The sequence below is a fragment of the Martes martes genome (assembly GCF_963455335.1).
Source record: "Martes martes genome assembly, chromosome: 17".
Classification (NCBI taxonomy): Eukaryota; Metazoa; Chordata; class Mammalia; order Carnivora; family Mustelidae; genus Martes; species Martes martes.
Genome location: NC_137905.1, coordinates 50,790,175 through 50,801,184, shown reverse-complemented (window position 1 = coordinate 50,801,184; position 11,010 = coordinate 50,790,175).

Sequence of the window (11,010 nt, the reverse complement as noted above, 5' to 3'; positions counted from 1 at the left end):
AATGAGCTCCAAAGACATTTCTATTAAATGCTTTAATTAAATTTACATAAAGATTGAGAAATGCGGACTGACAAAAAACGAGCCAGGAACGTGAGTGGGAGAAAAGCCAGGGCCTGTGGGTCACACAGGGGAGAGAGAAAATCGGGGCCGCATCAGAAAGCAAAGCGAATTTGTCTTCATGTGGGTGATTCCGGCGATAGGTCAAGTCCATGATAGATCTGGACGCGTGTATCTTCCAAATGCACGAAGCATTTATCTGTCTTCACAGAAGAAAAAAAACAACAGACAGGGGAGTAGCTAAAATGCCGAGGAAAGTAAATGTGCGTTTGAAAAATTCTCACGGGTGATTCTCTCTACACAAATTCTGGGGGAAGGCAGCTGCTCCAACATCATTTTCTTTCTTTTTCTTTTTTTAAGAAGATATTATTTGACACACACACACAGAGAACACAAGCAGGGGGAGTGGGAGAGGGAGAAGCAGGCTCCCCACTGAGCAGGGAGCCCAATGAGGGGCTCGATCCCAGGACACGACCTGAGCAGAAGGCAGACGCTTAACGACTCAGCCACTCAGGCACAAGTTTAAACTTGAATTTAAATTCAAGTTTCTCAGTTACACTAGTCATATTTCAAGTGCTCACTAGTAACAGCTGGCTCGTGGCTTCTGCACTGGACAGCGTGGATGGGGCACTTCTTCATCACTGTAGAAAATTCTATTGGACAGCACTATTCTAGATATAATCTTGGCTCCTGTTTTTGATTATGTGATGGTGACAGAGTTTTTTTGTTTTTTGTTTTTTGCTTTTTTCAATTTTCTGACTTTCTTTTATTTATTTATTTATTTATTTTAAAAGATTTTATTTATTTATTTGACAGAGAGAGATCACAAGTAGGCTGAGAGGCAGGCAGAGAGTGAGAGAGGAGGAAGCAGGCTCCCTGCTAAGCAGAGACCCTGATGTGGGGCTCTATCCCAGGACCCTGGGATCATGATCTGAGCCGAAGGCAGAGGCTTTAACCCACTGAGCCACCCAGGTGCCCCAATTTTCTGACTTTCTTAACTCATCATCACCAAATAAAGTCTGACTTCCTAGTCAGACTTTACCTCCATATGTGATGTTTCTGGAGTCGGGTCTGACAATAGATCCTCAAAAAAAAAAAAAAAAAAAAGAATTAGCTGGGATTTCCCTCATGACCCCAGTCCCAACACCATGGCCACATACAGACATAGGGGTGATCATAGCAAAATTGTTTAAAGATCCAATCTGTCTCGGCACTCAACTTTTTGCCCCCCAATCACTCGAATAAATTGGTAATTCCAACTCTCTCTGAAGTTCTTACTCTCCAAAGTATAAATCCCCAGAAATTCACTGATCAACAAATCTGCCATACTACTGATATGTGGCCAAAGAACACTGTTTTATCATGGACACTCAGAGGCAAACATATACTCAAGAACAAAGGAATTTTTCTTGATGGCAAAAATCCAGTTATTTGGATACGCTGTGAATATTTTCTGGCGAGAAGTACTGCAATAAAATGGAATGATCAAGAGCTCCCCAATTGGTCCCTGGCTACCAGGCTTATTTTCTTGCTTGGGCTCAGCTCGTGATCCCAGGATCCTAGAATCGAGTCCCGAGTCCAGTTCCCTGACCAGCAGGGAGCCTGCTTCTCCCTCTCCCTCTGCCCCTCCGCCTGCTTGTGCTCCCTCTCCGCTCGAATACATAAACCTTTCTAAAGATAATGTTTAAAAAAAGAAGATGGTATAGTATCTTACCTGTCTCACTGATTCTAATGATATTTTTTTTTTATTTTTTTATTTTTTTATTTTTTATTTTTTTTTATTCATTTATTTGAGTGAGAGAGAGAGAGCGCATGAGAGGAAAGAGACAGGGGGAGAAGCAGACTCCCTGGCAAGCAGAGAGCCTGATGTGGGACTCGATCCCGGGACTCCAGGATCACAACCTGAGCTGAAGGCAGTCGCCCAACCAACTGAGCCACCCAGGCGCCCCTCTAATGATATTTTTGAGTGAAACAGGCATTTCCTTCATCTTTGCTTTGAAATGCTCGTCATTTTCAGGGTTCAGATTGTGGCCCTTGCCTTGAATCAGAGGACAGCATTCTTCTTCTTCTTCTTTGCTAAAAAAAAAAAACATTTTATAGTAATCCGTATACCCAACGTGGGGCTCGAACTTACAACGCTGAGATCAAGAGTCACGTGTTCCACCGACTGAGCCGGCCAGGCACTCCTGGAGGGTAACATTCTGAGCGGTTATTTCCCAGATGTGAAATGGAAAGCCAGTTCCCAGAGAAAAGTGGTTCTTGGGACATCGGTATTTGAGTAGTTCACAGAGGGTGGGAGGCTTTCCAGGCATCGGCCAAGACCCCTTCATGTGGTCCTACTGTACCTGTAGCCGAACTCCAGCTACAAGTGTTCGGACCAAGTGGGAGGACACCATGATTCCCAGATGTGCAGGGTCAGGACGGACACGTCACCTCCCCTCCCTGCCTCCTGCAGACCAGTCCCGGGGAATTAACATCTGACACTGCTCTCTGCTGGGAAGGATGTGTTGGCCACTGAGCATGGACCTTGGCAGTCATGTGAAGAAATGTATCATTCATAAATGAAGTCACCGATAATGATCATTTTTTCTAACTTTTCCAAAATCTGAACCTCACTATGGGGATCACTAACACAACTCTCTGATACGTCCTGTGGGTGATTCGGACATTTGAAAACCATCCACAATCTTGGATATTATCACCCCAGTTTGGGTTCCCATTGACTTTCTCCAAATGGTGAATCCTACCGTAAGAAAACACCAAAGCATATTTCTCAAATGCCCTGCGGGGTAACGTGGAGATCTCCTCTACCAAATGTGTGCTTAATTAGGAGGGTTGCATGTTAAAATCTGATCAGAATGTGTGTCCTAGGGCAGCGATTCCAAACCTTGCCCTCGCATTGGCGTCACCTTTGAAAAATTCCTAAGACCCCGAGAAACTCACTCCCTAGTTTCCTTAAAGAGTTAAATGGAGAGGCACCCGGCTGCCTTAGTGGGTAGAGCACACAACTCTTGATCTCGGGGGTTGTAAGTTCAAGCCCCACATTGAGTGTGGACATTACTTTAAAAAAGAAGTCTATGGGGACATGTGGGTGTTTTGGTCGGTTAAGCATCTGCCTTCGGCTCAGGTCATGATCTCAGGGTCCTGGGATCGAGTCCTGCATCAGTACCCTCGCTCAGTGGGGAGTCTGCTTCTCCCTCTCCCTCTGCCTGCTGCTCCCCCTGCTTGTGCTCTCTCTCTCTCTGACAAATAAGTAAATACAATTTAAAAAAAAAAGAAATCTATGGTGCACCTGGGTGGTTCAGCGGGTTAAGCATCTGACTCTTGATTTCAGCTCAGGCCGTGATCTCGAGGGTCCTGGGGTCCAGACATGTAAAGCCCACATTGGGCTTTACCTGGGCATGGAGCGTGCTTAAAATTCTCTCTCTCTCCCTCTCCCTCTGCCCCTCCCCGTCCCACCTCTCTCTGTAAGTTATGGTGGGGGGAAGGAAATCTAAAAAACTGCCCAAAACCCACGTTAAACAGAATTTCCATGACTCAGCGATTCTACTCTTAGGTACATACCCACAGGGACTGAAAACAGGTCTTCATAGAAAAACTTGTACATGAATACTCATAGTAGGACTACGAAGGTAGAAAGCCAAAAGGTAGAAACAACCCAAAGGTCCACGAATGGGTAAACACAACATGTTTATCAATACAATGGAATATTATTCAGCCCGAAAAAGGAATGAAGTATTGCTATGTCCTTCCACATGTATGAACCTCGAAAACATTATGCTAAGGGAAAGAAACCAGTCATCAATGTCCAGGAGAAGCAAACCATACAGACGGGAAGCAGATTAGCGATTACCAGGGGCTGGAGGAGGGACGTATGGGGAGTGACTGATTAATGGGTCTGTTCAGGTGTTTCTTTGGGGGGACAACCTCGGGAACCACTGAATTAAGAGGATCATGTTACTAAGTTCTTGACTCTTCTGGGAGACAGCCAAAAGACAAATTTGAATTTGAGATAATCATAAAAATAATCAAGAGTCCATGAATCAGCTGTATTACGTCATTTTCAACAGTTCTGGACTTTCTATTTCTTCTTTTTTTTTTTTTAAGATTTTATTTATTTATTTGACAGACAGAGATCACAACTAGGCAGAGAGGCAGGCAGAGAGAGAGGAGGAAGCAGGCTCCCTGCCGAGCAGAGAGCCCGATGCGGGGCTCGATCCCAGGACCCTGGGATCATGACCTGAGCTGAAGGCAGAGGCTTTAACCCACTGGGCCACCCAGGCGCCCCTGGACTTCCTATTTAAAGTTTGCTTTAAAATTTACATTTAGGGACACCTGGCTGGCTGTCACTGGAGCTCCAGACTCTTGATCTCTGGGTTGCGAGTTCAAGCCCCACGTTGGGTGTAGATATCACTTAAAAATAAAATGAAAAAAAAAACCCATAAAATTTACATTTAATAAAATTCATGCTTTTGAGGATACAGCTCTGAGTTTTCACAATGCAGTTTCAAAGCCACTGCCAGACAGAAGGTAGGAGGGACGCTGACGCAGTGGAAACGTTTTCTTGGGCTGCCCCCTTGTGGCCATCTTCAGTCCTAACTCCTGGCAACCACTCATCTATTCTGTATCCCCCTAGTTTTGCTAGAACGTGTCCTAAACGCAGTACCACAACGCAAAGGCTTTTGAGACAGGTTTTTTTTCCCTCTGGGTATGAGGCATGTGAGATTTGTCATATGCATGACTGTTTGAAAACTTCATTACTGTTTATTCTGAGTAACGTACTAGAGTTTATCCATTCAGCCACTGAAAGACCTTTGGGTAGTTTCCAGTTTTTGTGGTCTAAACATTCTCATACTGGGGTGCCTGGGTGGCTCAGGTCATATGATCTCAGGGTCCTGGGATCAGTTCTGCATCAGGCTCCCTGCTCAGTGGGAAGCCTGCTTCTCCTTCTGCCGCTCTCCCTGCTTGATTTCCCTCCGTTTCTGTGTCTCTCTCTCTGTCAAACAAATAAAACCTTTTAAAAAAAAGAAAGAGGGGCGCCTGGGTGGCTCAGTGTTAAGCCTCTGCCTTCGGCTCAGGTCATGATCTCAGGGTTTTGGGATCGAGCCCCGCATCAGGCTCTCTGCTCAGCGGGGAGACTGCTTCTCCCTCTCTCTCTGCCTTGTGATCTCTTTCTCTGTCAAATAAATAAATAAAATCTTTTAAAAATAAATTAATTAATTAAAAAAAAGGAAGGGTAAAGAAAGAATTCTAAAATAAGGCAAAATAGAAATCAGAAAATATATGGTAGAAACATATCAAAATATATCAGTAGTGACACACACATGATATTGTCCAATTAATGTACAATGAAAGTCAGATTGGGAGAAATAATGGTTTTATTTTGTTTACCCCAAAACAGAAAGCACAAGGCGACAAACCCATGTACTTTTTTTTTTTTGAAATAAAAGGAAAATTGTAACATATGCAAAGTTAGGGATCTTTTGCACTGAAACCAATATGACCATTGAATGGAATCTATTCAAAGCACTGCCCTCTCCACTTCCCAACCACACTTACAAGCAAAACTCCCCAAACTCCCACACTTGGCCCTGAACTCTCTGTTTCTGGTGATCTCGGTGCCCCACATTGTTGGAAAGTAGGCACCAACTCCCAAACACTTTCTTCTCTAGCCAGACCACAACCCACATCCCAGACAGAGCCCTTCCAACACCGGCTACCTCCTGCTCAATCCGCCAAGACCTCCCCTGGGTGCAGAGGCAACCCTCTCACGTCCTTCAACCCCCTGAAAGGGCCCAGCCTGACAGGAGCTCGGCTGATACTTCTCTGGATGTCCGGCCCCTCTCCTCCCTGGGAGAGTGAACCAGTTCGGCCCTGATGGTTGCTCCACTCTGGGCAATCCTTCCTCACCCTTGTCACTGGCCAACCTCACAATGGTACCCTATATCCTTCTATTGTTATTCTATTTTATTTTTAAAGATTTTATTTATTTGGCAGAGAGAGAGAGAGAGAGAGAGAGAGACAGCGAGAGAGGGATCACAAGCCTTGGGAGGGGGAGGGGGAGAAGCAGGCTTCCCGACAAGAAGGGAGCCCTAAGCGGGGTCGATCCCGCGATCCTGGCATCGTGACCCAGTCGGAAAGCAGACGCCTAACGACTGAGGCACACAGGGGCCCCTATTCTTCCATTTTAAAATTTATTTTTAATTTTTAAAAAGATCATATTGATCGAGGGGATGGGGCAGGGGAGAGGGAGAAGCAGGCACCCCGCTGAGCAAGGAGCCCAACACGGGGCTCCATCCCAGAACCCTGGGATCAGATCATGACCTGAGCCCAATGCAAACACTCAAGTGACTGATACTACCTATATTCTACACGCCTTTCTTTCTTTCTTTTTTTTTTTTTTTAAGATTTTATTTATTTACTTGACAGACAGAGATCACAAGCAGGCAGAGAGGGAAGCAGGCTCCCTGCTGAGCAGAGAGCCTGATGTGGGGCTCGATCCCAGGACTCTGGAATTATGACCTGAGCTGAAGGCAGAGGCTTTAACCCTCTGAGCCACCCAGGCACCCCATCTACATGCCTTTCAACTACACTTTAAAGATGTCATACACCAAATTGGCCCTTGAGACAATATGATGATAATCCAAACACTGCTTATAATAAAATGCGTTATCAACTTGCAGTTTTCATCTGCAAGCAAGACAGGGTGATAATCGACCTAGTATCATTATCGGCACATAAAGAAATCGAGGCCAGAGCTGCTGAGGCTGTGTAGTTCGAGAGAAAAGTGAGATGGGCGTGGGGGTGCCTGGCTGGCTTAGCTGGCGGAGCCATCACGCCCTTGACGCTTGGATCACAGGGTTGTGAGTTCGATCCCCCATGCCAGGTACAGAGATTACATAAACATACATTTTTTTAAAGCGAATATTAATGAGACGATGAAATTCAGATCCTAGCCAACGCTGAAATTTTATCGCCATTTTACATATGAGAAAATTTTGCTTGACAAAGTTAGTCAAGCCATGGTATCAAAATCCTATATATATTTTTCAATGTTTTAAACAAGATTTATTTATTTATTTAAGCAATCTCTGCACCCAATATGGGGCTTGAACTCTCAATCCCGACATCTAGAGTCTCAAGCTCTAGGGACAGCCAGCCAGATGCCCCTATATATTTAAATTTAAATAGAGTTTCCTTGTCATAATTATAGTATTACATGCACAGTTCAAAATTATGAATATTATCAGCATAAACATTAATGTAAAAATCATTATTACAGAAACATTTTCTTTTGAGTATCAGTGGGGGGCCCGTCTGGCTCAGCCCCTAGAGCAGGTAACTCTTGATCTCCGGGTTGTGAGTTCGCGCCCCACCTTGGGAGTAGCGACTACTTAAAATTAAAATCTTACAAAATAAAATAGAGTGACAGTAACCGCATGTCTCCCTGGGAGAGCATTAGGTTATACGTAACAGGAGGCAGGATTTCTTCATTTAACAAGGGGAGGTTCCTTACTTCTTACCTGATTCAGCCTCCGTCCCTTCCCTTTGGGGTCCTCCTTCTCCAAAGGAACAGAACCTAGAGCGGCCTGCAGATGTTGGAGCCAACATACCCGCCTTCTCCGTCCTGCACCCTGGTAGACTGAGGTTTAGCTGGTAAGCACTGCAGGAAAAGAGCAGTAAGTGTGGCCTTGGGGGAGGGAGGGACAAACCAGAGTGTCTATCAGCCGAAGAGTGCCTCCCGCTGACTGCCTACCTCTTTTCTTTTTTTTTAATTAAAAAAAAAATTTCTTTTCAGTGTACCAGAATTCATTGTTTATGCACCACACCCAGTGCTCCATGCAATACGTGCCCTCCATAATACTCACCATCAGGCTCACCCAACTTCCCATCCCCTGCCCCTTCAAAACCCTCAGATTGTTCCATAGTCTCTCATGGTTCATCTCCCCCTCCATTTTCCCTCAGCTCCCTTCTCCTCTCCATCTCCCCATGTCCTCTGTGTTATTTCTTATGCTACACAAATAAGTGAAACCATATGATAATTGACTTTCTCTCCTTGAGTTATTTCACTCAGCATAATCTCTTCCAGTCCCGTCCATGTTGATACAAAGGTTGGGTCTTCATCCTTTCTGATGGAGGCATAATACTCCATAGTGTACATGGACCACATCTTCCTTATCCATTCGTCTGTTGAAGGGCATCTTGGTTCTTTCCACAGTTTGGCGACTGTGGCCATTGCTGCTATGAACATTGGGGTACAGATGGCCCTTCTTCTCACTACATCTGTATCTTTGGGGTAAATACCCAGTAGTGCAATTGCAGGGTCATAGGGAAGCTCCATTTTTAATTTCTTGAGGAATCTCCACACTGTTCTCCAAAGTGGCTGCACCAACTTGCACTCCCACCAACAGTGTAAGAGGGTTCCCCTTTCTCCACACCCTCTCCAACACGTGTTGATTCCTGTCTTGTTAATTTTGGCCATTCTAACTGGTGTAAGGTGGTATCTCCGTGTGGTTTTGATTTGAATCTCCCTGGTGGCTAGTGATGATGAACATTTTTTCATGGGTCTGTTAGCCATTTGTATGTCTTCATTGGAGAAGTGTCTGTTCATGTCTTCTGCCCATTTTTTGACATGATTATCTGTTTTGTGTGTGTTGAGTTGAGATCAGGAACATGACAAGGATGCCCACTCTCACCACTCTTGTTCAACATAGTATTAGAAGTCCTAGCAACAGCAATCAGACAAGAAAGAGAAATAAAAGTATCCAAATTGGCAGTGAAGAAGTCAAACTCTCTCTCTTTGCAGATGACATGATACTTTATATGGAAAACCCAAAAGACTCTGCCCCCAAACTACTAGAACTCATACAGCAATTCAGTAAGGTGGCAGGATACAAAGTCAATGTACAGAAATCAGTGGCTTTCTCATACACTAACAATGAAAATACAGAAAGGGAAATTAGAGAATCGGTTCCATTTACTATAGCACCAAGAACCATAAGATACCTGGGAATAAACCTAACCAAAGAGGGAAAGGATCTGTACTCGAGGAACTACAGAACACTCATGAAAGAAATCGAAGAAGACACAAAAAGATGGAAGACCATTCCATGCTCTTGGATCGGAAGAATAAACATTGTTAAAATGTCTACACTGCCTAGAGCAATCTATACTTTTAATGCCATTCCAATCAAAATTCCACCAGTATTTTTCAAAGAGCTGGAGCAAATAATCCTAAAATTTGTATGGAATCAGAAGGGACCCCGAATTGCTAAGGAAATGTTGAAAAAGAAAAACAAAACTGGGACATCACGTTACCTGATTTCAAGCTTTACTACAAAGCTGTGATCACCAAGACAGCATGGTACTGGCACAAAAACAGACACATAGAGCAGTGGAACAGAGTAGAGAGCCCAGATATGGACCCTCAACTCTATGGTCAAATAATCTTCGACAAAGCAGGAAAAAATATACAGTGGAAAAAAGACAGTGTCTTCAATACATGGTGCTGGGAAAATTGGACAGCTATGTGTAGAAGAATGAAACTCGACCATTCTCTTACACCGTACACAAAGATAAACTCGAAATGGATAAAAGACCTCAACGTGAGACAGGAATCCATCAGAATCCTAGAGGAGAACATAGGCAGTAACCTCTTCGATATCAGCCACAGCAACTTCTTTCAAGATATGTCTCCAAAGGCAAAGAAAACAAAAGCGAAAATGAACTTTTGGGACTTCATCAAGATCAAAAGCTTCTGCACAGCAAAGGAAACAGTCAGCAAAACAAAGAGACAACCCACGGAATGGGAGAAGATATTTGCAAATGACAGTACAGACAAAAGGCTGGTACCCAGGTTCTATAAAGAACTTCTCAAACTCAACACACACAAAACATAATCATGACCGCCTACTTCTAAGCTTGGTTTGAAATCAGCAACACATGGGAAGTGGGTTTTCGTGACCTCTGGAAGCCAAGGTCATTGTGGTTAGATCGGAGCCAGCCAGAGCCGGCATCCCAGCCAGAAGCAAGCTAAATCAAGCTCAGTTTTGCAGAGTTTATAATAGGCTCACACAAATCTTTCTTTTCAACAGAGTAGGTTATAGGTACGATAGGATACTTTAAATAAAACTGAGGTTGGGCGTGGAGCTCCCTCTGGAAGGCATCTAGCCCCTCAGCTCTAACTGCTCTCAGGAAACTGGCCTTAATTTCGAATTAATTCCAGGGGTGGGGGGTGTGGGTGTGGTTTTTTGTTCTTTCAATTGTGTTTTGTTTTAAGTAGACTTCCCATTCACCGTGGGGCTTGAGATCATGACGGTGAGATTAGGAGTTGAGGGCTCTACTGACGAGCTAGCCTCGTGCCCTAGTTAGTTCCTGTTAATTGCTCTATCAGGTTAATGCAGTGATGGCGTCAGGACTGATCTAGCCAGTCTTTGGATGATAGGCATTTAGCTGGTTAACGAGTTTCTTCCCAACAGCGGGCGATAACACAATCAATAACTTTTTCTGTGCGTTTCTGGGTGCACATATGAGATCCTGGGAATGGGGTTGCTGATTCAAACCAATTCAATGCTTGAATCTTTTTCTTTTTCTTTTTTTTTTCCTAGATGTAGCCAAATTATCCTCCAAAGTGGTTGTGTTTTCCCCCAAATCCGCTCACTACCAGTTTGAGTCTCTACTGCTTTACATCTTCATTGACCCTTGGTTTTGTCCTATTTTCTTCTTTTCCTTACTATCGTGGGTGAGAATGTTATCTCGTGGTGGTTTTCATGGGCGTTTCCATGATCACTAATGAATCAATCTTTTCTGGGGCACCCAGCTGGCTCAGTCAGAGAAATATGTGAGTTGGTCTCGCAGTTGTGAGTTTGAGCCCCATGTTGGGTGTACAGATTACTTAAATAAATAAACTTAAAAAAAATCTTTTTGTGTGGACACTTGTGTTTCTTTTCTTTT